Below are 20804 nucleotides of genomic sequence, written 5' to 3' on the forward strand. Positions count from 1 at the left end.
AGATGTGAATTTAGAAGAGGTTGTATTTAAAAGTTGCTAGAATATTAACTGATTTAGATTTAGGAAAATAGAATAATGGATTTATGTTTATTATACTGGTTTATACTGTTTTTTGACATCTCTAAATTGTAAAAGGTAAATGGAGCTAAGGAATGTAACTATTGCTGAGCTACTTGAAATTGCATATAAAGTGTATTATGGCTGGAATGAAATGGGAAAAAAAAAGACAAAAACATCCCAGGCCTGTGTGCAGCTCATTATAACAGAGATATGCCAGCTGCGTGACCTTGGTTATATCTGAACTGCAGTAAGAAGAGGAAAAAAAAAACAAAACAACAACAAAAACCCAAAACCCCACAAACAAACAAACAAAAAAAACAAAACAAAAAAAAAAAAAAAAAAGGAAAAACCTGGCTGCCTGCTTTTAAAGCAGTGAAAGGAGGGGTTCTCTCTCCCTACCACTGCAGCGCTGTAATACTGAATGGAGCAGTCTGAGGGTGAAGTTTAAAGGCATCCTTAGCAGATTCATAGTTCTAATGAAACTGGAAAATTAAACCAAAAATTTGTTGATAGACTTATTCTGTGGTAATTAGTTGTAAGAGACTTCTTAAATTCACCGTGCTAGTTTTTGAGGTCATGGGAGAGAACGAAAGAAAGGCCATTTTTTGAGACCAGTGGAATGCCAAATTTGGAACAAAGTTTTAATACATGAATTCTTATACTTGCCAGAAAGTCCTATACCTCTCTTAGGTTAGGATTTGTTAAGTAAATAGTAAGTTCAAATAACGTTTTTTGAGAATTCTGTTTAGTTGCATGGCCTACAAGAAGCTGCTGGGATGGTGCAGATCTGCTTGCTGCAAGTGAGAAATCTCCAAGGAAATTTCAAATGCTGTATTTCCACTAGTTTAACAGCCAATGTTACGATAAAGCAAACACTACACTGATAGATCTGAAACAGGACTTCGATCCGGTAAGGGAAAACAATATCCAATAAATATGTCAGCCAAAATGGAGTTAGAAACTTTGAGGAATAAATTTATGACAACCTTACAGGCTGACTGCATTCGATTGGACTTGCAGATTTGTCTGTTTATAGCTACAACATAGAAACAACCTGTGGCTATTGTGGGTGTCCTGGTTTTGTTAAAAACAAGTTTCTCTTTCAGTGAATTTTGCCTGTCAGCTAAAGCCTTCATATTAACTGCATTTTCCTGGAGACCCAGACACATGTTTTGGTAAACCTAGCAATGGAATGCAAACTTATTGATAAGCACAGATGGACATCTCGCGAGAGGGGTGACGAGAAACAAGTGACCAAGAAACTGACGAACTGTGTATAACATTCCATTCACGTGAATACTTCATATAAAAGTGGGAGATCGCGAGGATCTCGCCCCCTTTTCCCTTTTTCCCTTTTGCTTATGGCCGACATTAGGAGAGGACCTTGCTAGTGGTCCCTGCGAACTGAGGCTTAGTGAGAGACTGAATCCAGCTCCGGCTAGCTGTGGAGTCTAATCCAGGACTTTGGGTGTCGGCTCTGCAGTTGCTGAGACTTTCAAGATTGGTTTTGTATATTTTGTATTATTTTCTCTATTCTTATTAGTAGCATTAGTAAAACATCTTTAATTTTTTCCAACTCTCTTCTCTCTGTCCTTCTTTTCCTCCCGATCGCCTGTCCTTAGTGGAAAGGGAGGAGAGGGAGAGGCAAAAAGGGGGAAGTGGGGGAGGGAGAGGGGGTTAACAATACATCTGCCAGGGTTTTATTGTCACCTCGCAATCTTAACCCTCAACAGTGGGACAGTATGATGAGATTGCTAGCAAACTGATATACCGACTGTTATATACCAATTGTCACTCTGATCAAGAAAATGCAGGGAATGAATTTAAGTCTTAATAGGCCATGATCCTTTTGTCATATATGTACCATTTGTGAAATTTAATTCTGATTTTTTTTTTTATTTGTAATCTATGTCTTTATAAATTGCACTAGCTGGTTTTCTTAACAGCACAGCTTTTGGCATGCCTAAATGTAAATTGCAGCAGAACCTGCAAGCCTTTAACATCACGTCATAGGCCATACTTGTATTTGGTCTGATCCTACATACTTGCAAAGTTTTTGTTGATGTTTCTGAGAAGTCTCATAAAGCTGTAGTGGTTTGGTGTGAAGATAACAATTGGTGTCATTCTGTAAAAATTATTGAAGGTTCAACTCAATTAGCAGAACTTGGCACAGCTTTAAATTACTTAGAGCTTTTTAAGGAGGAACCTCTAAATTTGATTTGTGGTTTTGAGTACATAGTCAAGATCCAACGCACATATCTGGTTCTGAACTTTTTTTGTTTGTTTGTTTGTGTTACAAAAAAAAAAAAAAAAATGGTGGGAGGGTGGGGGAAACACCACAAAACCAATTGTCAAAAGCATTGTATGTGATGAAATGCAAGTATGACCCAAAACCATGCTAAATCAGAAAGAACCTACATTAGTTATGGTCAAATCACTAGTCAATTAAAAAGGCCACATCAATTGATAACCTGGGGAAAAGGTTATGTTTGTGTCATTACAGGCCGAGGATTGAAGTGGATTCAACAAAGATTCAACGGATGCAGATGGACAGGAGGGAGATAAGTTGTGAGGACTGTTTTAGATGTAAACCATGGATCCTAATTCAGTGTTATAGATGCTCGCAGACCTGGTGGTCTAGAAGCCTATTAGCAAGCAGGTGGTGTACCTTCTGTGGAGAATGGCAATTTGAACAATCAGCAGGAGATCCAAAAGGGTGATATTATGATTAGATAGTTAATGCATAGATAAGGTAAAATTATGAGATATCTCTACCATAGTAATCTAAGTTTAGCAACTGATAAAGTTTTAGAAGGGATATTAAGATTAAGCTATTGATCTTTTAAATAGGTTGAGATAACTTTTAAGATATTAATTCAATTATTAGTATATATTGATGCTATTAAGTATGTTACCCTATAAACTGCGCAGTTATAAATCTTTTAGGAATTTAAGAGAATATATTGTATTAACTGGTCTGGTTATTTTGAATCTATTACAATAGTGTGATAATAACGTTGTTATGATAGAATTAAGGTTTTAAGAATACGCAGGTAGTTGTTTGATCTTGTTAAGTAAGGTTTAACTGCATTATATGTAATTGTAATTATGTTGTTAATCACGTGTTCTATGTTGCAGTATATTTCAAAAACGATGCACCGTGCGATTTAAGGGGCCTGACTAATTGAGGAAAAGAAAGGGGGAAGTGTGGATGGGTCTTGATAGATAAAGATCTGTTGCTGAATTAGTCAGGCTCAAAGGTATTTCAAGGCCGCTTCAAGAACAGAGTCTGCTGTGAGAAAGAGGGGCGTTCCTCAATCACTGGGGTCCTGGCGTGGCATGAATCATCAGACGTATCATCAGTGAGACTCCAGCGCACAGACAGCCCACGATACTCATTTAACGAATCCATGCTTGGAGTGTGGACACGTGATTAGAATATAGTTACGTATATAAGGAGACTTGTTTCTGTAATAAATGGCTTAGCATGATTCACATTGAATCAACTTGTTTTGCTTAGTCCTTATCTCATTCTACATCTGATGACTCGGATGAGGATGAGGGTCTGCAGCATTTTTTTTTTTTTTTTGGAAAAGTTAAAGGGAAAAAGAGTATGTGTACGTGTTGCCCCGAGATCAGATAAAAACCATGAAAGACTCAAGCAAAATTAGACCTATGCAATGTAACACTATAGATCATTTAGGACTGAACGATGGGGAATCGTTGAAAGGGGCAGGTATCCCACAACTCTTGGAAGAGACACTAATTGGCACGCTACAATTACAGGCGCTGTTGGTTTCTGAAATCCCAAGGCAGTCAACAGATCTTGCATATTAAGCTATGATAAAGGTGCCTGAAACCAACAGAGCAGCCAAATAATTTACAACTATTGATCAGGGTCCCAATGAGAATTACATGCAATTTATTGACCATCTTCAAGAGTCTATCAATAAGCAGGTTGAAAACTTAGAAGTTTTGGAAGCACTGGTGTTGAAATTAGCAGTAGAGAATGCTAATGTTTGCTATCAATGTGTTATCTGCGAGTTTTACAGTACATATTACATGCTTCTGTGTATTGCCTCTCTGAAAATCAAGCAGCTTGTCAGGAATGTGAGTTAATTGTTTTACTGGTTGTTAGAATTGTTTCTTTGTGGTATAAGTACACCGTAAAACTTTCTCCCCACTTTTCCCACTCGCGCTGCAAGAAACCCTGTGCTTTCCCCCCTTCCTCTTCTCATGGTTTTACTTATGAGATGGGGTCAGGAATGACTATTTTCAGTTGTGTTCATAAGAAATCAGTATTGGGAAGTGTTCTAAAACATAGGAAAGCACTTGGAAATATGAGAAAGGAAGATCTTGTGAAATATTGTAATTAATGGTGACTACTGTATAAGTTAAATGATTGGGAAAAGTGTCTGGAGAATAGAATCTCGAAGTATAACACTTTGTTGCAGTTAATGTTGTCTTTAAGGCGAGAAGACCAGGACAAAACATTTCAGACAGTTTTACAGGCAGAACGGTTTAAACTTCGACAAGCGGAGAGAGAGTTAACTGATAACACACAGGTCACAGTAAACTTCCTGAAGTCTGCAAGATGTTTTCCTTATTATCCTGTTTTCTTTGTAGGTATCTGTTTAAGAATATTACAGTTTAATAGGTCTTTGTCTGTTATATGGTACAGTGAGTTCACAGACTGTTAAATAATGAGAATCCATGGACTCAAAATGTGCGTTTTGTGATACTACAGAAGATCATGAGTAATTTAGTTCTTTACTGCATGACTGTGATGGTAAAATTTTGTGTGTAATAGCTGTTACTTTTCTTTCTAGAATACTAGATTTATTCCAACATCCAGACTTGTGCAACTCTGTGACAGGCTGTGTCATCTCGATGTGCTGGATTTGGCTTTGTTGTATGCACATCAAGTAAAGAATCCCTGTTTTGGAATAACAGTTGTAGAGCATCAGATGAGACACTAATAAAAGCCTTGCCCAGTCCAGCTTGCTGTGGCGGCGGGGGAGTGGGTGCCAATTGGGCTCCAGCGCGCACTGACCTGTTTTGTCAGGGAGACCCAGCGGCACCTCTGCCTGGCTGAGCAGTAAGCAGTTCAAAGGTGCAATGCAAAAATCGAGATATTGTCTTGAATAAATGTAACTCTGATCTATCTGCATATTTGAACTTGGTGTTTGGTTTTAATATCTGAGCTCAGTATTTTAATTTGCATATTTATATTTGGTACCAAAATAATTTTGTTTGGGGAGATAATTACAAAATGGGAACCGGTTCCACTGCTAAAATTCCACCTTTCTCCCCCTTGGGGTGCATCCTTACACATTAGAGTAATTGCCTATATTGTTATCTAGTAATTTTGAGGCCAGGAAAGAATTTGAATTGTTAAACTCTGCTTTGAATTAGAAAACAAACAAACAAAAAACCCCCAAAAAACAGGCAAACACCTAAATGCTATGATGGATGTGAACTTTGTGAATTTGGTATTGTATGAGGTTGTATTTAAAAGTTGCTAGAATATGAACTGATTTGAACTGATTTGGATTGAGGAAAATGGAATAATGGATTGATGTTTAATGTAGTGGGTTTTGACATCTGTAAATTGTAAAAGATATATGGGGCTGAGGAATGTAATGACTGTTGAGCTAATTGGAATTGCATATAAAGTGTATTATGGTTGGAATGAGATGGGAGAACAAAAAGGAAAATATCCCAGGCCCGTGCCTGAACATGGATTTTGGGCCTGTGTCAAGCTGCAAGATAAACTCAGCTCATTGTAACTGAGGAGTTTGCCAGAGCCTTCCACTTCGTACCAGCGATTACACCAGCTGCATGGCCTTGGCTATATCTGAACTCCAGCAAGAAGAGAAATAAAGAAAAAAAGAAATGAAAAAAAAAAAAAAAAAAAAGGAAAACCTGTTTGCCTGCTGCTAAGCAGAGAAACGGGGGGCTTTACTCCCCCCACTCTCTCTCTCTTTTTTTTTCTTTTTTTTTTTTTTTTTTTTCTTTCCTGGAGCATTGTCATCCATCCTTGTTGTGGCACTGTGTTGCTTCTTGGCTTTGAATCAGGGGTTGTTGGTGCTGTTTCTTTTTGCTTCAGTCTTGTCTCCTAGGTTTTGGCACATCTGGGGAGAGAGTTCATCATTTTACCTCCTTGCTGAAGTCAGTCTTTTCACACTGGTCAGCTTTTGGGGGTCAGAGTGCTCAGTGCTTCTCTGGGTCAGAGTGGTACTAATTTGGGTGTGGAGAAGAGCCAGGTTGGTTTGATGTGGAGTTTGAACTGATTTGTTTTCATGCTGGGCTGGAGATCCTGCCATCTCAGATGGGGACAAGAGGGAGATTTTATTCCCCCCCAGCAATGTTACTACTAGAAAACTGTAATACTGCATGAAGGAGTCTGAAGGTTGAAATGTAAAGGCATTGCCAGTGGATCCATAGTTCTAATGAAGCTGGGAAATTAAACCAAATTTTTTTTTATTTTAATAGACTTATTCTGTGGTAACTGGTTGTAAGAGACTTCTCAGTAAATTCACCATGCTAGTTTTTGAGGTCATGGGAGATGTCCTGGTTTTGTTAAAAACAAGTTTCTCTTTTAGTGAATTTGCCTGTCAGCTAAAGCCTTCATATTAACTGCATTTTCCTGGAGAACCAGACACATGTTTTGGTAAACCTAGCAATGGAATGCAAACTTATTGATAAACATGGATGGACATCTCGTGAGAGGGGCGACGAGAAACAAGTGACCAAGAAACTGACCAACTGTGTATAACATTCCATTCGCGTGAATACTTCATATAAAAGTGGGAGATCATGAGGATCTCGTCTCTTTTGCCTTTGCTTTTTCCCTTCTGCTTATGGCCGACATTAGGAGAGGACCTTGCTAGTCGTCCCTGTGAACTAAGGCCTAGTGAGAGACTGAATCCAGCTCCAGTTGGCTGCAGAGTCTAATCCAGGACTTTGGTTGCCAGCTCTGCAGTTGCTGAGACTTTCAAGATTGGTTTTGTATATTTTGTATTATTTTCTCTATTCTTATTAGTAGCATTAGTAAAACATTGTTAATTCTTCCAACTCTCTTCTCTCTGTCCTTCTTTCCCTCCTGATCATCTGTCCTGAGTGGGAAGGGAGGAGAGGGAGGGGCAAAAAGAGAGAAGTGGGGGGGGGAGAGGGGGTTAACAATACATCTGCCAGGGTTTTATTGTCACCCCACAATCTTAACCCTCGACAGGAGAGAACAAAAGAAAGGCTGTTTTTTGAGACCAATGGAATGCCAAATTTGGAACAAAGTTTAAATACATGAATTCTTGTACTTGCCACAGAGTCCTATACCTCTCTTGGATCAAGATTTGTTAAGTAAATTGTAAGCTCAAATAACGTTTTCTGAGAATTCTGTTTAGCTGCATGTCCTACAAGAATCTGCTTGGATGGTGCAGATCTGCTTGCTGCAGGTGAAAAATCTCCAAGGTAATTTTGAATGCTGTATTTCCACTAGTGTTAACAGCCAATGTTTCGATAAAGCAAATACTACACTCATCTGAAACAGGACTTTGATCCAGTAAGGGAAAACAATATCCAATAAATATGTCAGCCAAAATGGAGTTAGAAACTTTGAGGAATAAATTTATGACAACCTTACAGGCTGACTGCATTCGATTGGACTTGCAGATTTGTCTGTTCATAGCTACAACATAGAAACAACCTGTGGCTGTTGTGGTACAGTATGATGAGAATGCTAACAGACTGATATACCGATTGTTACTCTTATCAAGAAATGCAGGGAACTAATTTAATTCTTAATAGGCTATGATCATATTGTGAAATTTAATTTTGATTTTTTTATTTGCAATCTACATCCTTGTAAATCGCACTAGCTGATTTTCTTAACAGCACAGGTTTTGACATGCCTAAATGTAAATTGATGCAGAACCTGCAAGTCTTTAATATCAGGTCACAGACCATACTTGTTTCTGGTCTGATCCTACATACTTGCACAGTTCTTGTTGATGGTTCTGGGAAGTCTCATAAAGCTGTAGTGGTCTGGCATGAAGATAACAATTGGCATTATTCTGTAAAAATTATTGAAGGTTCAACCCAATTAGCAGAACTTGGGGCAGCTTTACATTACTTAAAGCTTTTTAAGGAGGAACCTCTAAATTTGGTTTGTGATTCTGAGTATGTAGTCAAGGTCCAACGCACGTATCTGATTCTGAACTGGTTTGTTTTCGTCTTTTTAAACAAAAAGGGGGGAGAAGTAGGGAAAACACCACAAAACCAATTGTCAAAAGCATTGTATGTGATGAATCACTTATATCTATGTGGTGCAGCCTAAATTTGCCCTGTGATGAAATGCTTTGCAAGTATGACCCAAAACCATGCTAAATCAGAAAGAACCTATGTTAGTTATGGTCAAATCACTAGTTAATGGTCAATGGAAAAGGCCACATCAATTGATAACCTGGGGAAAAATGTTACATTTGTGTCATTACAGGCCAAGGATCGAAGTGGATTCCTGCGAAATGGGTTAAGCCATGACTGAATAAAGACAACAAAGACTGAACAGATGTAGACGGACAGGATGGAGATAAGTTGTGAGGATTGTTTCAGATGTAAACCATGGATCCTAATTCAGTGTTATAGATGCTCACAGACCTGGTGGTCTAGAAGCCTATTAGCAAGCAGGTGGTGTACCTTCTGTGGAGAATGGCAATTTGAACAAACAGCAGGAAAGTCAAAAGGGTGATATTACACTTAGTCAATGCAAAAATGAGGTAAAATTAGGAGACATTCCTACCATAGTATCTACTGCACTCTTTCTCCCTAGTCTAGCAGCTGGTAAAGCTTTAGGAGACATATCAAAGTTAAGCTATTGGTCTTTTAAACAGGCTAATCTAACTTCTGAGATACTAACTCAATTAATAGTAGATGTTGATGGTATTAGGCATGTTACACTTCAAAATCATGTTGCTATAGATTTTTGTTGTTATCGTAAGGACATGGTTGTGAGGAATTTAAGAGAAAGATGTATTAACTTGTCTGATCCTTCTGAATCTATTCATAGTACTTTAGACAAACTTAACTAGCATGTAAATAAGATTGTCGTAGTAGAATTAAGGTTTGACAAATGGTTTAAAAGCTTGGAAATAGGTGGGTAGTTGTTTGATCTTATTATGTAAGGCTTAGCTATATTATATGTAACTGTAATAATTGTTAATCATATGTTGTATGCTGCAGTGTATTTCAAAGGTGATTCAGCGCATTGTAAACAAGGCCTGGCTGGTTCAAAAACAAAAAGGGGGAATTGTGGGAGATTTGAGGGATTTTTTTGAGGCTGTTGTGTGAGTGGGTTTCTGTTAGATGGAGATTTATTTCTAAACTATTCAGGCTCAAAGGAATTTCAAGGCCAGGTCGAAAGCTGAAAACAGGACCTGCTCTGGGAGTGAGGCAGTTCTACAATAACAGGGCCTCAACAAGACGTAAATCAACAGACCTATTAGCAGTGAGACTTGGGTGCGTGGACAGCTCGTGAACATGGACAATATCCAATCAGCTAATGCATGCTTGGAGCGTGGATGCGTGATCAGGAAATAACTGCATATATAAGGAGGCTTGTTTCTGTAATAAATGGCTTTGCTTGAATTCATATTGGATTGTGTGGAGTCCATGAGTTTTCACCCTCGCAGGTTTGTTTGTTTGTTTCTTAGTAAATTAATTTCATAATTTCACATACAAGAAATGTACATCTTGGGAAAGATCTAGCTTCTCTTTTTTGATCTGGAAAACTAGGCTGAATACTGGGGAGAATGTTTGTTAAAGGAGATTTGGCAAGGACAAAATGTTCCAAGGGACATGGAGGAACTCAGAGTGGCCACTGCAGGGTCTACGTGCACATGTAGATGGCACATGGAACTTCTTCCAACAGATTTCTCCATAGCCAGAGAAGTCCCAACACAGTAGGAGAGCTCCTATTTTTTGTTGTGATGAGAAAATCTGAAGAAACAGAGTAGATTAAGTGCCTAGATCTCAGTTCTAGACCCAGTTCTCTAAATCCTCTTCGGTGATCTAATTTTGTTAGCTCTCGATTTCTCAGGTCTCTTTGCATAACATGTGAAGAGAGGCTGTGTTATGAGAAATGTAGATTAAAGACCTCATTTATCATTAATATAGCCAGCATATGGGCAGCTGCAAATGTAGCAGTGATGTAGAAGGGTGCCCCATTAATTTCTGCTGCTGATTCAGTATCTGTCATTAAATCAGTGTTAAAATGTGTTTATGTAGAATGTAGTGTTCAGAACTGACTTTATTGTCTTGCCTGTTTGTTGAACTACTTTGTGGTGTCAGTGGACCAAGGCCCAAACCTCACTGGAAATAAAGCAAGAAGTGCAAGAAGAATTAAGAAAAGCAGTGCTTTCCAGTCCGTGCCTAAGTGATCCTCCCCAGTTATAGCTCAGTAATGAGTTTATTAAAAAAAGATGGATGAGAGCAGTAAGTAGTGAGATGGCAATTGTTTTTCAGAGCTGACCTTAGCTATATGTAATTTGAATAGACATAACATTAACTTGGAGAATTTAATTTCGGTTGGGATAATCATGATTTGAGCATTCCATGCTGTCTTAATTCAAGATACTAATATATTCCATATTCTCTTAGAGGCCTTGGACATGAAGTTTTGCTAACAGATGTGCAACAGATTGAGTTGGGAACAATCTAAGAGTAGTCAGAAGAGTGGCTTTGGTTGTAATTTCTAACAGGCATATAGTTTCAAGTTTAAAAATGTATAAGACTGTCTGACTTCTAGTGCTTGTGATTCACAGGCAGTTACCGCCAGTTCCCATTAATGGAAAATTATGATGATTTACATAATGCTAATATCTATTCATTATTCAAATTCTTAATTATGTGTGCAGCCGTGTGATGCAGTAAAATAATAATAGGATAATAAATGCAGAAGTAATGATTCTTTCAAGCAAGTTAGAAGTCAGATGTTCATTACTTTAAAAGAAAAAAAGATAAAAATCACAGTTGTATCACCTCTTGTGGTTCTGTGATGGGTATTGGCAAAGGGAGGACTTTTGTTAGTGTTGCATTAAGATCTGGATCCCGGTTCTACTGCTGACTTTTGCAATATAGCTTCAGATCTCCATTTTGTTTCTTCTCTTATGTTTGATATGAAAACTTTCTCAATCTCATATGAAAACTGCATGTTTCTCAGAAAATCAAATCCTAACTTGTTCTTCCCCTGTTAGAACTGCTTACTTATTTTAATCTTAGTTCATAGCTATGCAGAATTTTCATGGTTTTCCTGGTGTCTTTGCTTTTAGTTGTTTTTGTGGGTTTTGTGGTGGTGTTTTTTGTTTTGTGTGGGTTTTTTTGTGGTTCTTGTTTGTTTTTTGGCAAGCAAGAATATTTCTGAGAATGATTGCTGAGATATTGATCTCACGCTAGATTAGTACAGGGGTGTTCTTTCATTATAAGAAACAGGAGGCAGGAGGTTGGATGGTGGAAGAAGAGTTCTCTTAGTTGAAGAAGGAGATAGCTCAAAAGTTGCCTGTCAATATTTAACACTTCCATTTAACTCCAAAACAGAAGAGTTAGAGGTTTGTGCTTGTCAAATATTGATGATTGTCATCCTGTCCTCAGACACAAAACTACTGTTGCAGTTAAGTAGATGAATAGCTTCCAGGTTGTTAATGATACACAAAAGGGCTGTGCATCCCATACTGCCTTTAAAATTTGAGAGTCGGCTCTGTCACTAGTGTTAAATGGATAACTGCCGTTTGCATTCCTGAGATGGGATCATTACCTTCTGCTCTTGCTGCACAACTGAGAAAGATGGGTATTTGCCATTTTGCATGTTGGTCAAGCAGTTACTTCTGTTGACTTTGTCTAAACTGGTAGTTGCTTCTGGGGTTGGTTCCTCTCTGGTTCTGGAATAATACATGTTGTATCAGGAAGCAGGGGAAGGTCTTACGGCATCCTTTTGATACCTGAGTACAGTCTCCTGTCCAGGTTGTTGCTCTCTTGAGGATTCTTTTGTGGGCATTGAGCAGCACAAGAGAAGATGAGGCTTTGCTAGATCATTCAGAAGAACAAAGTTTCAAAAAACTAATTTGCATAGGCAGCCCCAAAGAGACAAAGTTTTGGCCTTCAGTGGGAGGGGTTATCTCAGAAGGCTGTCTTTATATGAAATGATTAATCTGGGCAGGGACATTTGATTATTTACATGCAAGGAATGCTTCCTTTGGTACACTGTGATTTGGGAGCACATGCTGAAGAGGAAGGACCACGTCTGTTACAGGGTTAGCTGGTGCTGCTGGTGCACAACTAAATCCTGCCTTACTCATTTTAGATGATAATCCACAGATTTACTGTATATAATCATATTCTGTATATGGTGTGTGCCTCAAGCAGCAGCGATGCAGAGACTGTGTTTTGGCCTGTATTTCTTTCAAAGCTAGTAGAGTATGTTACTTTTCTAGAGCTGAGTTTCTGGGTGCCGTTGTCTTGTTAACAGCGTTGGTGGTGCTGAATGGGAGTACACCATCCCTGGAAGTTTTTGAGAGTGTGATAGGTAAAGAGGAACTGAAATTTATATGAATTTAGCTTGTTATACCTCAGTGAAAGAGACAGAAAGACATCTCTAGAAGTCTCTCCCAGTCTGACACTTTTATGGGTCTGTGCTTCTGATGGGGCTGCATGAGTAACCTGTGAATTGACCCTGAAGCTGACTGGCAAGTACAGGATAAAGAACATACATGATGGATGTGCAGTGCCTCTGTACAATGGATAATGCAGGTGTGCTGCAGTTGAGAGGCAGCTGAATGCTGCAGCAGAACCCCCTACATTACTGTGATTTATCTTTTTGTGCCATGGCTGGTATGTATTACATTTTTTTGAGTAATTTCAGAGTCATCTGGAGAAATAGATGCTATAGACGGTGTCCATTGTTTTGCTTACATCTTGGTAGGAAACTGAAAGCACTGGGCAGTTCTCACTAGAAAATGATCTAGGAGTCTGTAAGCTTGCCTGTTAAAAATGGGGTTTTACAGTGAGAAAAAAGGGGATCAAAGACTACCTTACTGCTCTGAAATTGTCTTCTGTGAAGGTGAAAAAAACCCCTGTGTATGTATCTCTGATGAAGTCTCATTAGAGAAACCTGCTTACAACTGGCTTGGCTGAAGCAAATTTCTAGTGTACTTGCACATAGCCCTCTCCTTTATTGTGGCTGCACTGTCTGCCAGCAAGTTTGACAGCAAATTTGATAACTGATATTTCTGTTTTATTAAGATATTTTGTTTGCTCCAATCAGCTGTTGAGGAATGGATTAAGATTCAAGCACCATGGGATTGCTTGGATGGAAATAGGAGTTCAATAAATGTCATTTTTTGTGGCACTGAATTGACTATTTAAAGGCCTTTGGTTCAGCCCTTCATTGAACTTTGGTTTCTGCTGATTGAAACCTTTGCTAAGGACTTGGTACAGAGAACATATATAGTGGCTAAAACTTTGCCTAGGGTGATTTAGAAGCCTGTGCTCTATTTGGAAAAGTGATTTTGACACCAGGTACTCTGGAGTCCTGATGTCCTTCACAGAGACTTGAGGTGCTTTATGTCACAGAAATAGTCTCCTAATATGTTCAGGTGCTGAAAGCAAAACTTCATGGCAATTTAGGGATCAGAGCCTCTAAAATGTCATTAGGAAAAGCTTCCTGCTATATGCAAGCACCAAAGGTGTTGCCTCTTCTAGTGGCAGGTTTTTGTTCGGTTTTTTTCCCTTAAAGCCTTCAGGGAAGTAGAGCTGGGACTAATGTCCAGGACTGACCTACTTCAATAACTGCCATTGCTTCACACTTTTCTCATAGAATCTTTTTGACTTCCCTTAGGGTTTCATGTACAGAGCACTTGATATGTGATTGGGGAGCTAGTCAATTCTTCCTCAGCTTGAGGGGGATTTAAAAATCCCTGGTTTTGCCATTCAGGAAAATGCTTGATGAATAAACAATTGTCTGAAGACTTTATCTTCTGTGAAGGAAGTTTGAAATACTCTCAATCCAAGCCCAGCCCACTCAAAATATTTCCCCCATTTTTTTTGTGGTATTTTGGGGGAGTCCACCTCAAACCTACTGACAGACCAATTCTTTCTCCCAGCTTCCCCACAAATTTCTGCATTCCTTTTTCCCTTCTATTCCATTTACCACAGTGAACTTTTTAGAAGTTGAGGGCAGAGGAATCTTGGCTTTGCCCTGAGATATCATGCCTATTCTGCTGCAGTGTAAGATGAATTTTAAGGTCGCTTCACCATGATGCTGTGGCCTGCATTTTGCTCTAGGCTTAAAGATAGGGCATAAACAGTGAAGCTTATTTGCAACTGAAGTTTACAGGGTTCTTTACCTTGTGGATGAGAGAAACGGATGCTAAGACTGCTGGCTGCAGATGTCAGAGAAGCTCCCTTTTCATAAGGAGATATGGCCTTCCCTAGAATTAACCCCAAAGAGGAATTTTTATCATTTGTACTTAATTTTTCACAGTTATTTACTGCAGCAGTGGAGAAAATGAGAAGGGATTGACTTAATGGAATACTTCCCTGCGTCTCAGCTCTTGAGTTGTGGAAAAGAAAAATATGTTGAGCCGCTATCATATACTGTGGTTAGTCTGAGAATGTAAGTCTTTCCATGAATATCTTGATCCTTTATTTTTCCCCTGAGCTCTAAGATTGATACTTTTGAGCTATGTAGACCCTGCTGCTTAAGTCCTTTGCGCCAATGTGATAAATTTGACGTAGGTGCTTTGAGGTAAGCAGAGTGTAGCAGTGCATTATCCCTTACTGGGGTGCCTGTGGAGGATTGGGCAGTGAGCTGAGCCTTATCCCATCCATTGCTGCACACTTAACTGGGAGTGCTTTAGCTATTATAGCAGTGGGAATGCTTCCGCATCACTCCTCTCATCTATTATTAACAGAGAAACAGGACATGGAAAGCAATTCAAATCTCTGGCCTCTCCAGAGAGTGATTCAGCACACCTTTTCCTCTCTTTCTCTGCATTGAGTCTCATTTAAGTGTTTTTAATTAAGCAGCTGAAGTTTGATGTGACAAGCACAGGTCTGAGTGTCCTCCCTTTTCATGGGACCTTTGCACAGACTGCTTACACAAACAGTCCTTGCAATTCTGGTGCCTTCCATGCAACATCTTGCAGAGGCTTGTGCCCTTCCCTCCCAAGCCTTAATCTCTGCTCTCAGGCTTATATGCCTTGCAAATTATATTTTCTACTGAACAGTGCTTCTTTTACCTGTTGGTACAAGGATTGTTCAGAATTGCCTAAAAATATTTGGCACCCTGATGATCAAAATTTGTAAAGAGATTACTGCTTCCACAGACAAGCTGCTGTTAGATCACTTCCCAAGATCTTGCACAGTCTTCACAGAACATAGCGAAGTCAGGGCAGCCAACTGGAATAACAGAACTGCCTGGATTAATATTCCCTTCTACTGGCAAATCTGAAACTCCCATCAGGATAAGAGTCTTTTATCAAAGTACTGAGAAGGAAAACATATTGTGTGTAGTGGAGAAGCAGAAGTAGGAACTTAAAGCAAAGAAAAATTTTGGCCAGGATTTTTGCAAGTGAAATGATGTTGCCTCCCCCCACAAGCTCCTCTTGCTGTTCTGGCTGGGATCTGGGAGCAGAGCCAGTGGGATTGACAGTTGGCTACTGTAAGATGCTGCCTGCTTGGTTTACTGTAGAATATCAGCAACAAAAACATCCTCCACCCATTCCTTGTCATTCATTATTTACTGATAGGTCAGTTCTTGGAGACCAGGCTACAGAATTTAACTAGGGCTGTGGAACAGGCAGGCATGAGTTGAGGAAGGCAAGTATAGTTTGTTCTTCTGCCTAAACTGACTTTTTGGGTGCCTCTGTGTCAATGTACCTTTGAGAAAAACAGAAAAGCACTTAAAATCCAACCAAGTTAAAATGTGGAAGAACTGGATCATCATTCACATTACTCAAAGCTGTGTCTAAAAGAGGTTGTCAAAAGCTCCTGTGCAAGCTAGTAATACAATGAAAGCAGTGAGTGAATGTTGGAAAATGTAGCAGGATGTATTTTTAGGGTGAGAAACGGACTGCTCTATGTGTTGGAACGCTTAATTTGAGGTTCTATATTAATTATAATCACCTGAAGATAGACCTTGTTCATTTTCTCTAGTGAAAGATGCCTAGATGGTAGGCTTTTAAGTTCTTATTTAGGTGCTTAAATATATAATATGAAAATTGGTGCAAAATTGGAGAAGATGCAGGAAACAACCATAAAAAATGGACTGAGGGCTGGAGAAAATGCATGGTAGTGAGAGATGCAAAGAACTCCATCTTATAAGAAAAGACTGGAAGTGACCAGGTTGGAGTCAAAGGACCTTTATGGGAAGAAGAAACCAGGGAGTAAGAGGACTCTCTAATCTCACAGAACTGATCTCAATAATATCTACATCATGCCTTCCTCAGACCACTAAGTGGTAGGATTGCAACTGACAGGGAATTTCCTAATGATATGGTTTTGAATTGAAACCAAAAAGTACCAGTTTTGAAAATGATGGGAAAGGTTTCTCAAACTTTGAATAGTGTTTGAAGCCAAAACTACTGAGTCTTTGGGAAGAAGTAAGGTAATTGTGTGGGGTGTGGAAAGCGAAGTTATGCTGTCAGAGAACATGATTCATAGGAGTTTTCCTACTGCCTTACAGAAGGGAGTGTGTCATCAGCTGGGCTACCTGCTACTCTGGGAAATAGCTCTTTTTCCCCCCCCTTCTTTTTCCCTTTTACTTCCCCCCTCCTTCTCTCTCAATACCTTTTTTGCAAAACAGGTTTTCCCAAAACAAAAGCACCCTTTCAGAAATATCCTTGCTGTCCAGATACAGGATAGAAAATACCTCAATTCAAGAGGGTCCCAATACTTTCACTACAATGTAAATAAGGCATATTTTCTTTGTAAATAAAATACTGATTGATCTAACAGGAATGATTTGGGTATATATCACATACCAGCTCCAACTAAGAACAGAATGTCCATTGACAGCAGAAGTAAAAATTACATAGTATTTATATAAAAAAGAAAGGTGCGATATTCTGTGAAGAGTAAAGACCACCCTTGGGAGAAGACTGTCAGCAAGTCTGGTTATTTAATGTATAAAACACTGCATGCGAAACAGAACAGATTTGAATCTAAATACCAACTTAATGTCATTTCAGGAGGGTTTTGAGCAATAAGGCTTGGCATCTATAAGCTAACAGCTATCATGGGATGATAATTTTTTATGAGAATTTATGAATTATGAATTTTGTCTTTTGATACTATGAGTTAGAAGAGATTAATGCTGTTTCTTACTGCAGTAAACAAATAATATTTATTTTTCAACTTCACACGTTCTGCTGGTATATTGTAACTTTCTTCTCCCAGTGAAAAGATTCCCCAAAAGGAAATGTTGTTTGTTTAGGGTACCCCAAAATGAAGGAACGCTGTGCTGTGTTTATAGTTGTGTTCTTGAAACCCTGTGCATTAAAACACAGTGAATATCTACATTTTCACCACTTATCTGGTGAAGCTAAAGTAGCTGTGAAAAGTCCTGTTGTGTTTGTTCAGCTTGTACAAGTTAATTTTGTCCATCTGATTGCTGAGTTTTCTGGTTTTTCCCTGTATAAGTCCTTTGTTGCACGTATTTCCGATTTATAGCATCTGCAACCCTTGCTGCTGAAAAATTTGTAAAACCAAGTCCCTAACACACTGAGTTCCTTGGGTCTCTGCAATGTTTTGGGAAAAGGTTTGGCCTGATTGATAAATGTCAGTTTACATCCTTGACATCATCTGGGAGACCTCAGCACCTCTTTCAAAAGAGTGTTAGTCAGGAATATGACTGCCTTGGCAAATCTGGCTTTACCACAGAAACATGTTTTCCTCCAAAGTGCCACTTCAAAGCATGCTGTTTAAATTACACATGATTAAAGTGTATATAAGAAACAGAGTATGAGGCAGCGTAAATTGATTCAGCTCCATTGCCTTTGTAAATGTGTCTGTTTATCTTAAATAAGAATCTAGCTCATGGTTTGTAGCAGAACAATAGGATAGTTTCTTGTTTGCTATTTGTTTTCACAGCAACACAGTTCCGGAAAGTATTCAGAAATAAATACCCTTTGCATAATCATAACTTCTGCATTTCGAATATGTGTTAAAATAAATTTGCTCTGAGATCATGGAACAGTTTAAAGAGTTTTGCAAGTGAAGCAAAAATCTCTGGAGCTTTTTTTTTTTTTTTTAATTAGATTCCAATTTTACTTAAGAAAGAAATAATATACTTAAAAGAGGATGAGTGCTTGGGGTCTAGTCCTACCAGAATCATCCCTGGTATTTTTCCTTCCTTGATTAAGCTTTCTTTTGCTTTGTTATATACACTTTGAAAGAATTTAAAGATGATTTCTCTCAGCATTGATGATTTTTTTTTTTTTTTTTTTCCTCCCCTTGGGAGTGTAGCTTTAAGGTGTGGCAAGAAATTTTCTTTATGCATTAGCAACACCTAGTTGCCTGTAGCCTCTTCTTTTATTCTCATGTTGCCGTGGAAAGCTGCTGGTTTCATTTTGGTTGCTTCTAAGTAGCCTTCCTTCTTAATGTCCAAACTCGCCTCCTATCAAAGTTTGTCAGCTTTTTTTTAAAGTACTTGTCTCTGGAATTTCAGTGTTATTACAAAAAAAGTTCCAATAAAACTTTTTCAAATATCTTAAAACAATAGTTTAGTAAAAATGTTCTAAGGGGAGGCCAGATTTTATTTTCTTTCTCTTTCTATTTATGTCCTTTGCCTGATAAGAACAAATGTTGATAATGCCAATGACTGTATTACAGTGAGCATTTACTGAAATACTTAAAAATAGTCTACAAGGCTTTTACAAGAGGATTTCTGTGCGCACCCCCCCCCGCCCCACCCCACCACCCCTGTGCGTTGAATATCATGTTTTCCTGCATTCTCTTCTGGAAGGGGTTTCCTTGGACTGGCCTTTTGTGACCTCTGATAACATCCCATCCCTAAGATGCACAGATTCTTCTGTTTGTGCTGTCTCAAGCTGACCTGCATGTGTTCAGGATGGTATGCTTATTAATACAAGTGACACTGTGCCTTAATCTGGGGCAGATTGTGGTGTAAAAGTTGAGCATGGAGACAGAGTGTGAGAAAATGACTCTGCAATGACAATGGGTTAAATTTGCATCCACTTGAGCTGTCACTGCTTCTAATAACCTGTACTCAGAGTTCACAGCTTTTTAAAACCAAAAGCAGCTTGAGATTTCAAAGCTTGATACATTAATATGTCCGTGACTTTCTATTCAGTCCCACCTTCTTTGAATTCACAAATGAGTAGCCAAATTACATTCTGGTTTTGTGTGGTGAGAGAAAGGGAAGTCAACAGTTATTTGTTTAGTGTTAGTGGAGGCTGCCTGTAATATGTTTTATTTCTTTGCTGGTGGACAATTATCTTTATTGCACAAGGCTTCTCTCCAACTGCAAGACACAATCCAAGCAAGGAAAATGGAGTATGATTCCTCATGGTGTGTTGGCTGTTTGCTTCCTTTCCAGTAGTGTGCTGTTTTATGTGAAGAATTCTGTATTCGTCCAGACCTGTTTTTAACACTAAACCAAAGCTGCATGTTCTCTAAGCTCCTTTCTTCATAAGCCAATTTAACTATTTTCATTGTTGGCAGCTGCACATTGTGTATTTGGAACACATCTAACCCGTTAGAGTAGTGGCATTGCTGACGGGTGGCTGGAGGAATTCGGAGCAGTCTTTTCTTGAAATCTGAAGCTTTTGAAATGTACTGGGAAGCTTCATAATGAAGTATTTGAATATGACAGGACTTCTAGTGTGCATTTACTTATATTATGGCTTCTCTGATTTCCAAATGCTGGTGATAGTTCAAGGCATAAAGCCAAGTTTATAAAAGCACTTTATTCGGCTTTTCAGACATTCAGTAAGACTTGGTGCAGGGATCAGTCAGCTTAGGGACAGCAGGAAATAAATTCTATGAGTGTAACCCACAAGAAACAGTGAATATTTTGAATGTGCTTTTTTAATGTATGCTTTTAATCAGCTTCATTGAATTTAGGTAAGTGCTTAATTTCTACAGATTGAGGTACATGCAACATTATGCCTATGAAGTCTTCAGCAGCAGGTAGAAGATAGGCGACAGGCAACAACATTACGAGCTCAGGTCTATTTGCATTCCATCTCAAGCTCTGAATATCTGAGCATTTGATCTATCCCATGGCATTGCTATCAGTTGCTGAACAAGTCATACTGTATTTTTAATGAATGTCATATTGTACATGTACATAAACAATAGTAAAAACCCAAAAATGCTACTTGGGGAGAGAGATTTAGGTTGGTTAACACATAAAGTGGACAGCCTCTTGTTTGTATGGGCCATTGGCACGGTATAGATACTTTTTTTTTTTTCTTTATTCATGGAAATACAACTTTTGTCCCTCTGTAAGATGTTGTTTTGGGTCCTTATCTTATAAAATATGAAAGCAGCAGAGGTATGTAATGAAGCAGGAGGAATGTGTCAATAGCAGGAGGTGAGATGAACTGGATAAAAACTTGTTAATGGGGAAATGCTGATATTCTGAGAGGTTGAAAAAGAAGGGTGAGAAATTTAAAGCTTCTTTCACATTATGTAGTAACTTGTAAATATGATTGAATTTCCTTTTTAAAGGC

Source organism: Nesoenas mayeri (genome assembly GCF_963082525.1).
Source record: "Nesoenas mayeri genome assembly, chromosome: 4".
Lineage (NCBI taxonomy): Eukaryota > Metazoa > Chordata > Aves > Columbiformes > Columbidae > Nesoenas > Nesoenas mayeri.